General features: G+C 45.2%; 1 protein-coding gene across 1 annotated transcript in view; it reads left to right on the forward strand.

Moving 5' to 3' along the window:
- LOC127045874 (uncharacterized) overlaps positions 1-13,222 on the forward strand; it is a 243,380-nt gene that overhangs the window by 72,301 nt on the left and 157,857 nt on the right. The window lies entirely within an intron of this gene.

The raw sequence follows: 13,222 nt of genomic DNA on the forward strand, positions 1-13,222 counted from the left end.
TTGTTTTACTTTTTATATTTCTCTCTGATTCAGCAGTGAAACCAGACCAGTCAGCTTCCCTTTGTTTGTTCATGTTGTTCTCATTCACGACCACATTGGGGTCTGTCTAGATTTCCAGCTCTACTGTGGAATGAAATCCCTCTGCCCCCATTTTTCAGTGAATTAACAGTTACACTCATGGAAATATGAGTTTGTGACTCCTCCAGCTTGAACTAGATTTTCAAAAATGTAAAATTACTGCGGGCTCCACACTGCGAGGGTGTTTAGTGGGGGTATTTAGTGGGGTGGTTAGTGGGGGTATTTAGTGGGGGTGATTAGTGTGTGTATTTAGTGTGCCTTCTAAGAAAAAAAAATCAGAACTTTTAAACCTGGGCCCCAGGCCCAATGGCTGCACTGAATACAAGCAGGGCTAGTCTCCCCAGAATCACTCTCGTGGCACGGCTGTGCCGCTGCAGCTGTGCAGTTGTGGCTGGGCTATTGCAGATACTCTGTGCCAATGAGAGACGCTCTCCTGCTGACATAGCGCTCTCCACACTGGCGCTTAGGTTGGTGTAACTCACGTCGCTCGATGGGAGGGATTTTTCACACCCCTGAGTGACATCAGTTACATTGACATAAGTGCTAGTGTGTACAGATCCCTCAGTGGGGGCCCCCTGTTTCCTAGACAGCCAGCTTCCCTGCTGAATTTCAACAAACCCAGGAACAAGGGGCGAGGGTCGGAAGCAGTGGAAACAGAATGATGATCAGATCCATAGGCGCTGAGTTTTGTTTTTACCAGTGGATGCTTGTGAAGAGGGATGGGGGTGGGGGGGCTCTGCCAATTTCAGAGGGAAACTATTTTCAGCATATTTCTGCACTTCATCCGTACGCTAGTTATTGAATGTGTCGATCGTTGGTCCCTTCACTATTTTAATAATGATTAAATTGTTATGAGCTATATAATTACCATATAATAAATTAAAGCATATTGAAATCATTGCAATCGCCTACAAACTGTTTTCACTAACATCCCAGTTGAAAGACATTATGTCTCACTGTAGCTTCCGGATGAAACTGTCAGAAATCTTATTTGCATCAAGTTCCTTGGGATTGTTTTAATGTACGTTAAGGACAGCTACACTATTCAGTTGTGCCTGTCCCATTGGTGACTGGAGATTATGTTTAAGTCTTTTGAAGCTGGAGAATGTGCTCATGATTTTATAGGCAGGATGAGATACTGATTCAGTAAGATTGGAAATTGCTCTGCTTTATTCTGCCTTGATAGAATTGTTCTGTCCTGTTAGAAGTTTGCTTTTAAAAATTATTGTAGTGTTCTGTGTGTAAATGAGTATATGTGGAATATAAATAAATAAGAGAAAAAAACGCCAGTAAATTACAAAAAGGGGGAAGTAAAAAAACAGGATGGCAGCATCATCATCCTGAGACCCTGAGATCCTGATGGCTGGACGAGAGTGCAGAGTGACAACTCTAAAGTGCAAAGGCATCCGCCCTAAATCGAGAACAAGATATGAGATAAGGAAATGGAGAATAGCTGTGAAAACAACATGCTGATGATGAAAGAGAAACTGTGAAAACAATTAGTTTGTAATTAATGATTCAAGCATGACACAGCAGAGTCCATAGGCTTACATGAGGATTTGTTGCTATAAACGTTAGACTAGAGCCAAAGGGCTTTGGTTTCATCCTGCCAAGACTTCCCCCGGAGTATCGTGTCGCGACTGACAAAACTCGGCTCCTCCCTGCCCGTGATCAATCTGCTGATTGATTTGATTTGATTGATTATTTGAGCATATGCTAGCTGCTTTGCTATTGTATTCTTAATAAACATGGTATATTGCTTTATCCCCTGAAAAAGATCCTGTGTACTTCTTATAAACATAACATTTTTGGTGGAGAATTGTGAAAGGGGATAGCATGCACTGTTGTTTTTAAGAACCAATGGAAAAGTGGTAAAAGAAGAATATACTGCAGTGATAAGTGTTTTATACTGCAGAAGTGTTATTGGATATTGAAGGGATCAATTATTAAGGTGTGCACATCCCTGGTTGTAGAAATCTGGGTAAAGAGAGAAGGAGAATTAGACTCCTCCCACCCTCACTTGGCAGGGGAAAGAGGAATTGTCTTAAAGGTATACACACCATTGGTCGTAGCAAAGTCGAATAAGGAGAGGGGTTTCTGTCATAACCTAGTCCCAGATTTGAACCTTAGCGTCCAAAATATGGGGGTTAGCATGAAAACCTCCAAGCTTAGTTACCTGCTTGGACCTGGTAAAGCTGCCACCACCCAAAAAATTAGAGTGTTTTGGGGCACTCTGGTCCCCCCAAACCTTCCCTGGGGACCCCAAGACCCAAATCCCTTGAGTCTCACAACAAAGGGAAATAAACCTTTTCCCTTCCCCCCTCCAGGTGTTCCTGGAGAGATACACAGAAGCAAGCTCCGTGAATCTAAACAGAGGGATTCCACCCTCCCCGTTTCCAGCCTTGGAAAACAGAAGTACTGAGAGCTAATCTCTCTTTCCCCCTCACCCAGAGGGTATGCAAAGTCAGGCTAGTAAATCTAACACACACAGATTTCCCCCTGACTTCTTCCTCCCACCAATTCCCTGGTGAGCACAGACTCAATTCCCTGGAGTTCCCCACTAAAGAAAAACTCCAACAGGTCTTAAAAAGAAAGCTTTATGTAAAAAGAAAGAAAAATACATAAAAATGGTCTCTCTGTATCAAGGTGACAAATACAGGGTCAATTGCTTAAAACAAATATGAATAAACAGCCTTATTCAAAAAGAATACAATTCAAAACACTCCAGCAACTACACACATGTAAATACAAAAAAACATAAATCACTATCTGATCTTTTGTACTTACAACTGGGAAACAGAAGATTAGAAAGCAAGAGACAGAAATCCTCCCATAGCCGAGAGAGAGACAGGCACAAGACAAAGAACTCAGACACAAACTTCCCTCCACCCAGACCTGAAAAAGTCTGGTTTCCTGATTGGTCCTCTGGTCAGGTGCTTCAGGTTACCTCTTTCCAGGTGTAAGAGACATTAACCCTTAGCTATCTGTTTATGACAGTTTCGTATTCCACTTTCTGACCCAGTCGCTGGGGAATAATCTAAAGGTGGTATACCCTCGGTCGTAGTAGGGTCAAGCCCAAAAGAACAAAGCTTAGCACCTCCATTCTACCTCACATAGGCTCCTAGGGGTACAAGAAAAATAAGAGGAAGGATTGCTATTGAGTCCTGACAGAAAATCAGGTACACTAGGTAAGTGTAAGTAAGCTCTTAAGAAGGCTCCCAGAGAAGAGACTGAGAAATTAGTATTTGTGAAAGAAGTTACTCCTTTTGAGCAAATTTTTCAAAAGTTTGGGCACAGCCCTAGGTCTGATAACGCTCTGGCTGATATCCACACAATTTTAGATCTGGAAGATATATTGGCCCAATATTTATTGATATATAAGCCATCGATACCAATGAAAAGAAAGACAGCCGCAGTTTGGCTCTTATGGAAAATCTGTAATGAGGTGTTCCTCAAATTGGCTAAATGCAAAATAAAAAGAGAAAATTGCACCAAGATTTGCAAAATAGCTCAGTGGTTTGAGCATTGGCCTGCTAAACCCAGGGTTGTGAGTTCAATCCTTGAGTGGGTCACTTAGGGATCTGGGGGGAAAAAATCAGTACTTGGTTCTGCTAGTGAAGACAGGGGCTGGACTTGGTGCCTTCCAATTCTATGAGATAGGATATCTCCATATATTAGACAATTCATTTTAGGCTGAAACACTCCCAAACATTGGGCAAAAAAGCCTAGGGAAGGCAAGACTACAAATAAGGATACCAGGAGGGGCATGGGAGGCCCTTTTGCCTTGCACTTGGGACCCCCCGGGTCCTCAAGAAATTTGTAACAGGAATGAAAGGACGATTTAATAACAGGAGGGTTATATGGTGTTTTGGTAAAATGGTCAAAAGGTATAGATGTGTGAATTTTGGAACCACTTGTAATTGATTTGATTGAAGCATTTGTGTTTCAAACCAATGTGAATAAGCATGTAGAAATGAAGGTAAAGAGTAAGTTAAATTATGGTCAGTATGTTAATGTACGGTAAAGGCCCAATGAAAGTATAGCTGCCCCAGCGTTATTTCAGTGAAAACTACTGAAAGTTATTGTATTTGCTTGGCAGCCAGGAGGGATGGGCAGCCTTTAATTAAAATTAAATTAGAAGCTGGGGGTACTAGATGCTACTAACACAAAAATAATGGCAAACAAACAATATTTTAAAGGTTTGTCCCCCCCATGAACACCAGTCCTGAATACTGTAATTTATCCCATAATCGTTTTTTGTATTAATATAGTTTATTATAATGTGTTTTATGTGCTGTTAAATGAAAAGAATGTTCTTGAAATTGAAGCCTGAAGCCCATATTGTTACACAGAACATTGCTTTAAAACAGCTATGTTGAATGTGATCCATTCAAGAATTGTTCTTGAAGGATCAAAAGGGGCACAATGTATGGTAACATTGATTTGGGTGATGTGGAAAAAAATCGATCCACGCGTTGTGTTTTCAATCAGATCAGCCTGAGGCCCTTTATTGATTACAAGCACACAGGAGGGTGGCAGCTAAAGGAGCTGTCCTCCCGATTCCAGGATCACACAAGCTTTTTAAAGCTTAAAACCACAGACAAATTAAACATACTTCCATTTCAATTATCTTATTTGGAATACATTGCAAAATTAATACAGGCCAGAAGCAAAAAACAAGCGCCTCCCCCACTAGGCTCCTCCTGTTATTCACTGTCTGTTCTTTTGCGGTCAGCGACCTTTCTAACATAACTGTTGCCGTTATATATTTCATAAGCTTGACTACTGCAAATTGTTCTGCTTGAGGACTTTTCCACTCTGACTCCTGCTGCCCCTTGTACACAGAAACAAGCAGGATCTTAGTTCAAGGCCTGTAAGCAAGCTTGACCAAACTCAGGGCCTTGACTAAAGATTAAGGCCTGCTAAATTTTCCCTCACAGGGGACAAAATTGTTTTATCCTTTATGATAAGGTTACTTGATGAAATTCTTTTAATGCAAGTTTGTACATTAATGTTCCATACAGATTTAGTAAGATTGGAGATTGCTCTGTTTTATTCTGCCTTGATAGAATTGTTCTGTCCTGTCAGAAGTTTGCTTTTAAAAATTATTGTAGTGTTCTGTGTGTAAATGAGGAGGAAGTAAAAATACAATATGCCAGCATCATTACACTGATATCCTGATGGCTGGACAAGAGTGCAGAGTGACGACCCTAAAGTGCAAAGGCATCCGCCCTAAATCAAGAACAAGATATGAGATAAGGAAATGGAGAATAGGTGTGAAAAGAACATGCAGATGATGAAAGAGAAACTGTGAAAACAATTAGTTTGTAATTAATGATTCAAGCATGACACAGCAGAGTTCATAGGCTTATATGAGGATTTGTTGCTATAAAAGATAGGCCAGAGCTAAGGGGCTTTGGGTTCATCCTGCCAAGACTTCTCCCAAAGCATCATGCTGCAACCGACAGAACCTGGCTCCTCCCTACCTGTGATAACTGAGCTGGCCACTAGATTGATCCAGACCCTGGACTGGTAACTATAACATCTACTGGCGGTACAATGTGTGTATGTGTGTTTATGTGAGCATATGTTAGCTGCTTTGCTACTGTATTCTTAATAAACACCGCATATTAGCTTGTCCCCTGAGAAAGATCCAGTGTGCTTCTGAGGGTGACACTGCAGGGTCACCCTCAGATGAAAGGACCTTGTTAAGTCACGGGGTCAAATGTCAGAGTCCTGGTCTGGTTTAACCTGTTCCTCCCCACTGTTGAAAGACAGAGCTAAATAGGTTTTGTTAGGAGCCTTTTGTTATTCTAAAGTACTCAAATGTCAGCTAAGGGTCACTTCTGGTGGGAAAGTGTTTCTACCCAGCCTGCAAAAAGCTATAAATCACTAAGCAACTGACCTGCAGTGGTCACAGCAGAGAGGCAGGTGGCTGGCAGAAGTGGCAAGCAGGCAGCCAGAGCGGAAAGCCAGCGGGAGAGTAACCAGTGACTGGCAGGGCAGCCAGCCAGAACCCAATATGATAGGTTTCAATTGCTTGGGGGGGTTCTGTGTTGAGGACAGCAGAACTAACATGAGCTATTGTTTGCCTGCATCCTCCTAGCAAAGGGCATTTATTCCTCAGGCAATCAGTGGAATTACACTGATAGCATCTTTTGGACTCTTCTACTTTTACAGGAGATTTGGGATAGGAGTTACCAATAGAGGAATGTTTTTGGGTAAGAGACTGTTTAGTCTCCCAGCCCCCTTCTCTCTTCCTAGGGCCAAATGGGATCCTCCCTTCCCACCAGTTTTAAACCCTCTTTATGTGGCCTGGCCTCAATAGACGCCTGATTCTGTTTAAAGGCATCAGACTGTACATCTTTGTCCCATAGACACTGCTTTACATCAGCTTTACGTATGCTTAGGAAATGCTCTTGAGCAACAAGATCCAACATTCCCTAAAAACTTGCCACCTCTTTACCCCTCACCCATTATACCAACAAATCTTTCATTTTGTTTACATATTCCCCATTACTCATCTCAATATCCCTCTGAAGATTCCTAAATTTAACTCTCTATGTTTCAGGGGTAATCTGAAAACTTCACAAAACAGTATCTTTAAATTTACAATACTCTAAAGCATCTTCATTAGGCATTCCACTGAATACATTTCAAGCTTTACCAGTTACTTTTACAATCAGTGTAAGAACTCTTACCATCAGGGATTTCATGTATTACACACAGCCTTTCGAAGATAATCAGATATTCAGCAATATAATCGGTCTCACTGTATGCAGGACATAAGTGTTCCCATTTGTGGATTTTTGGACTGATGGGAGTTGTTGGGGTCCTGGGGTTCTGGTTCTGCTTCTCCAGCAGGTCCAGTTGGTGTTCTCTCTCTCTTTTTCTTCCATAGCCCTACTGTGTGCAGCTTCTTATCTGACTGCCTCTGCCTCCGCGTCCATAGTTTCCCTGGCTGCAGCTGCTTCTTTTAAGCTCATTTCTGCCTGCCACATTTGAAACTCGTGGTCCTTTACCTTCTCTTCCACTTCCATTCTGGCCAGCTCCAGTTTTGTAGCTGCCTCACTGGGCATTTTTCTGTTTTCTTGTGCTTATTTCCCACACCCAAAATAAACAAACAGAAAATAACAAAACTGTGACCTCCTCCTGACTTTTCTTAACCACTGCACTTAAGACTCACTTAAAATCACAAATATCAGTGCTTAAAGTGTGAAAAACACTTGAGCCTGGTCTACACTATGCTTTTAAACCAAATTTAGCAGTGTTAAACCGATTTAACCCTGCACCCGTCCACACAACAAGGCCCTTAATATCGATATAAAGGGCTCTTTAAACTGATTTCTGTACTCCTTCCCAACAAGAGGGGTAGCGCTGAAATCGGTATTGCCATGTCGGATTAGGGTTACTGTGGATGCAAGTCGACGGTATTGGCCTCCGGGCTGTATCCCACAGTGCACCATTGTGACCGCTCTGGAAAGCAATCTGAACTCGGACGCACTGTCCAAGTAGACAGGAAAAGCCCCACGAACTTTTGAATTTCATTTCCTGTTTGCCCAGCATGGACCTCTGATCAGCACGAGTGGCGATGCAGTCCCAAATCCAAAAAGAGCTCCAGCATGGACCATACGGGACATACTGGGTCTGATCACTATATTGAGAGAAAAATCTGTTCTATCAGAGCTCCGTTACAGAAGACGAAATGCCAAAGTATTTGAATAACATCTCCAGGCTATGATACAGAGTCCACAGCATAGTGCTGCGTGAGAAGCGTAATGGAAAGCCAAAGAATCAAGTGGACGCTCTGGAGGGAGGGAGGGGGTACTGAGGACTCCAGCTATCCCACAGTGTCTGCAGTCTCCGAAAAGCATTTGCATTCTTGACTGAGCTCCCAATGCCTGTAGGGTCAAACACGTTGTCTGGGGTAGTTCAGGTATATCTTGTCAATTTACCCCCCTCCTCCCTGTGAAAGAAAAGGGAAAAAAATGTTTCTTGACTTTTTTCAATGTCACCCTATGTCTAATGCATGCTGCTGGTAGACTGAGTGCTGCAGTGATAAACTGCAGTATCCTCTCCCTGATGGCAGATGGTACAGTGCAAAAGGGCTGATATCTCTTCTCCTTCTCATGTGAGTGCTCCTGGCTGGCCTTGGTGAGGTCGGCTGGGGGTGCCTGGGTGAAAATAGGAATGACTTCTGGTCATTCCCAGCAGATGGAACAGAACAACTGGTAACCCTCATCATCATAGCCATTGGGGGCTGAGCTCTATCAGCCCCCTGCCTTTTGTGTCTAAAGAAAAGATTCTGGACTATCAGAGCAGCTGGAGGCTGCCGCCTCCTTATTTTATCTCGCTAAAAAGTCAATGTTTCTTATTCCTGTGTTCTTTATTACTTCATCACACAAATGAGGGGACACTGCAACGGTGGCCCAGGAGGGTTGGGGGAGAAAGGAAGCAACGGGTGGGGTTGTTGCAGGGGCATCCCCTAGAATGGCATGCAGCTCATCATTTCTGCAGGATCTGACAAGGAGCAGCTATGCTCTCTGGTTCTCTGGTACACTGGTTCTCTAGTACACTTGCCCCATATTCTAGGCAGGACTGACTCTATTTTTAGATAAAACATAAAGAATGGAATGACCCAGGGAGGCATTCCCATTTTTGTCTTTGTGCCCCTGGCCGACCTCAGCGAGGCCAGCTAGGAGCACCCATGACAGCAGCAGACGGTACAGAACAACTGAAAACCATCGTCTCATTGCCAATTTACAATGACACAGCAGACAGTACAAAACAGCTGGTAATCATCTCTGCTACCTTGCAAAGGCAAATGTTGCTGTGTAGCACTGCAGTACTGCGTCTGTCAGCGGCATCCAGTAAACATACAGTGACAAAAGACAAAACAGGCTCCATGGTTGCCATGCTATGGCATCTGCCAGGGCAATCCAGGGAAAAAGGGCGTGAAATGATTGTCTGCCATTGCTTTCACAGAGGAAGGAATGAGTGACGACATTTACCCAGAATCACCTGCAACACTGTTTTTGCACTATCATGCATTGGGATCTCAACCCAGAATTCCAATAGGCAGGGGAGACTGCAGGAACTATGGGATAGCTATGGGATAGCTACCCACAGTACAACGCTCCAGAAATCGACGCTAGCCTCGGAACATGGATGCCCACTGCTGAATTATTGTGCTTAGTGTGTCCGCATGCACTCGACTTTATACAATCTCTTTTACAAAACTGGTTTATGTAAAATCGGAATAATCCTGTAGTGTAGATGTACCCTTGGAGTAACAAGCCGTACATATACCTTTGCTCACTGCACGACTGTGATGTTCCCCTTTGGTGTTATCCAGACTAGTGATCTGCTAGGTCACTCCAATCCTTGACTCTGGGAGTCAGCCTTGCCCTGATCTGCTGTGAGAATCCCCGCTCCTGGTCTGTTCACGCACAGCCTCTGGCATGTGAGCTGCTCCCAGCACTTGCAAGCGAATGTCACTAGCCAATATCTCTGGTCCGAGACACAACCCTAGGAATCTCCGTCTTGCAGTGCCTAGTTATGCCCGCTGGATGCTCCAAGCTTATATGAGTTCATCAATTTAACAATGAAATTGATATGTACCAGGCTTGTTATCCCAAGGGGAGTCTCTGACAAACTTCAAACCAAACGCACTGCTTTGGGTAGAATAAACAAACAGATTTATTTACTATAAAGGTAGATTTAAGTGATTATAAGTCAAAGCATAACAAGTCAGATTTGGTCAAATGAAATAAAAGCAAAATGCATTCTAAGCTGATCTTAACACTTTCAGTGCCCTTACAACTTAAGAGTATGTCTACACTACGGGATTATTCCGATTTTACAGAAACTGGTTTTGTAAAACAGATTGTATAAAGTCGAGTGCACGCGGCCACACTAAGCACATTAATTCGGCAGTGTGCATCCATGTACCGAGGCTAGCGTCGATTTCCAGAGCTTTGCACTGTGGGTAGCTATCCCATAGTTCCCGCAGTCTCCCCCGTCCATTGGAATTCTGGGTTGAGATCACAATGCCTGATGGGGCAAAAAACAGTGTTGCGGGTGATTCTGGGTAAATGTCGTCATTCATTCCTTCCTCCGTGACAGCAACGGCAGACAATCATTTCACGCCCTTTTTCCCTGGATTGCCCTGGCAGATGCCATAGCATGGTAACCATGGAGCCCATTTTGCCTTTTGTCACTGTCACTGTATGTCTACTGGATGCTGCTGACAGACACGGTACTGCAGTGCTACACAGCAGCATCCCCTTGCCTTTGCAAGGTAGCAGAGATGGTTATCAGCCCTATTGCACTGTCTGCTGCTTTGGAAATTGGCAATGATGGTTATCAATCATATTGTACCATCTGCTGCTGTCATGAGTGCCCCTGGCTGGCCAGGCTGAAGTCGGCTGGGGGTGCATGGACAAAAATAGGAAAGATTTCCCAGGTCATTCCATTCTTTATGTTCTATCTAAAAATAGAGTCAGTCCTGCCTAGAATATGGGGCAAGTCTACTAGAGAGCACAACTGCTCTGGGTCAGAGCCCCAGATATCCTGCCAAAATGATGAGCTGCATGCCATTCTAGGAGGTGCCTCTGCAACAACCCCACCCTTTGCTTCCCTCCTCCCGCAACCCTTCTGGGCTACCGTGGCAGTGTCCCCTTGTTTGTGTGATGAAGTAATAAAGAATGCAGGAATAAGAAACACTGACTTTTTAGTGAGATAAAATGAGGAGGCGGCAGCCTCCAGCTGCTATGATAGTCCAGGCAGGACATCTCCATTAGACATGAAAATGGTGAGTGGGGAGAGGAGCTCAGCCTCCCGCTGCTATGATGAGGATGGTTACCAGCCCTATTCCACCATCTGCCAGGACTGAATCTCCAGGACATAAAGCTTAAAGAAGGGAATGACTGGGAGTAATTCCCATTTTTGCCCAGGTGTCCCCGGCTGACCTCACCGAAGCCAGCCAGGAGCACTCACAGGATGACAACGAGGACAGCTATCAGTAATTTTGTACCGTACCGTCTGCCACCGGGGAGAGGAGAGGATGCTGCAGTTTAGCGCTGCAGCACCCTGTTTACCAACAGCATCCAGTAGATATACGGTGACATTGAAAAGAGGCGAGAAACTATTTTTTTCCATTTTCTTTGAGGCGGGGAGGGGGGCTAAATTGACGACATATTCCCTGAACTACTGGCAACAATGTTTTTGACCCTTCAGGCATTGGGAGCTCAGCCAAGAATGCAAATCCTTTTCGGAGACTGCAGGCACTGTGGGATAGCTGGAGTCCTCAGTCCCCACTCCCTCCCTCCATGAGCGTCCATTAGATTCTTTGGCTCTCCGTTTCGGTTGTCACACAGCACTGTGTTGAGTCCTTGCTGTGGCCTCTGTCTATCATAGCCTGGAGATGTTATTCAAATGCTTTGGCATTTCGTCTTCTGTAAGGGAGCTCTGATAGAACAGATTTGTCTCCCCATACAGCGATAAAATCCAGTATCTCCCGTACGGTCCATGCTGGAGCTCTTGTTGGATTTGGGACTGCATCACCACCCGTGCTGATCAGCGCTTCACGCTGGGCAAACAGGAAATGAAATTCAAAAGTTCGTGAGGCTTTTCCTGTCTACCTGGATAGCGCATCCGAGTTCAGATTGCTGTCCAGAGTGGTCACAATGGTGCACTGTGGGATACCGCCCAGAGGCCAATACCGTCGAATTGTGGCCACAGTAACCCTAATCCAACATGGCAATACCGATTTCAGCGCTACTCCCCTCATCAAGGAGGAGTACAGAAACCAGTTTAAAGAGCCCTTTATATCGATATAAAGGGCTTCGTTGTGTGGGCGGGTGCAGGGTTAAATCGGTTTAACGCTGTTAAATTCAGTATAAACACGTAGTGTAGACCAGGCCTTAGATACTTCTCACCACAGGCTGACTGGTTACCCTTCAGCCAGGCTTTCTCCTTTGATCAGTGTTTCCATCACTTGGTGCTGGTGTCTGTAGATGTAGGTGGAAGAGAGAGAGCCTGGCAAAATGTCTCTCCCTTTTATCATGTCCTTTCTTTCCTCTTGCCTTTGCCCTCCCCCCTTCAGAGTCAGGTGAGCATTACCTCATCACAGTCCCAAACTGCCCAAAGGAAAGGAAGGGGGGTGACTCCCTCAAGGGTCCAACAGATTCTTTTGTTGCTGCCGAGGCCAGTGTCCATTGTTCCTGTGAGGCTTGGCTGGGTTTGTCCCATACCTGCCCTGACAAGGTGTGAACTGCCCCTCTGCTCTTGGAGCAGCACAAGCAGGTTGGAGAAAGGATCTGGGAAAAGTGCCAGGCAGCAGATATAAGTTTCTCTGTTTGATTTATGTTGGACTCTTTTGGTTTTAAAAAATAAACCTGTCCCTGAAGAGAGGAACAGATTATGCCCCTGTTGGCAGCTTCATGTGATGCCCTGCTTGACGATTTGGTGCATCAGCTTACATGTGGTGGTGATGCAGGTACAGTAAATCCTCACTTTAAGTCGTCCTGGTTAACAATGTTTCGTTGCTGATCAACTAGGGAGCATACTCATTTAAAGTTGTGCAATCCTCCACCCTTACGTTGTTTGGCTGCCTGCTTTCTCCACAGCTGGCAGCCTCCCTATGCCCCCCCCTCTCCCCACAGCACCTCCTGCCCACCGGCAGACCCCATGGATCAGCACCTTCCCCCTCTTCCCCCGCCTTCTGCCTGCGGCAATCAGCTGGCTTGCGGCGTTTTGGGGGTGGGGGAGGGAGGAGTGAGGACTCATTGTGCAGGATTCCCCTTCCCTTCCCTACCTCCTGCCCCAGGCAATCAGCTGGCTTTTGGTGTTTAGAAGGGAGGGGAGGGCGGGGGAGGAGCGAGCACCCAGCATGCAAAATAAAGGGGGAGGTGGTGGGGGGAGAAGAGGCCGGTCAGGGATGGAGGTTTGGGGGAAGGGGGGAAGTGGGTGGGCTGAGAGTTGAGCCCCCCCCAGGCCCTGGTGCTTGCAGAGTAGGGGAAGCTGCTGCTGCTGCTGCTCAATGTGCTTCTCCTAGCCTACAACACCTTCAGCCTCCTTGCCTGCCTCATCTCCAGTGTCAGTGGGCTGTGCCTGTGTGGGGTAAGGCAGGGGCACCTCTCAC

Source organism: Gopherus flavomarginatus, chromosome 2 (assembly GCF_025201925.1).
Source record: "Gopherus flavomarginatus isolate rGopFla2 chromosome 2, rGopFla2.mat.asm, whole genome shotgun sequence".
Classification (NCBI taxonomy): Eukaryota; Metazoa; Chordata; order Testudines; family Testudinidae; genus Gopherus; species Gopherus flavomarginatus.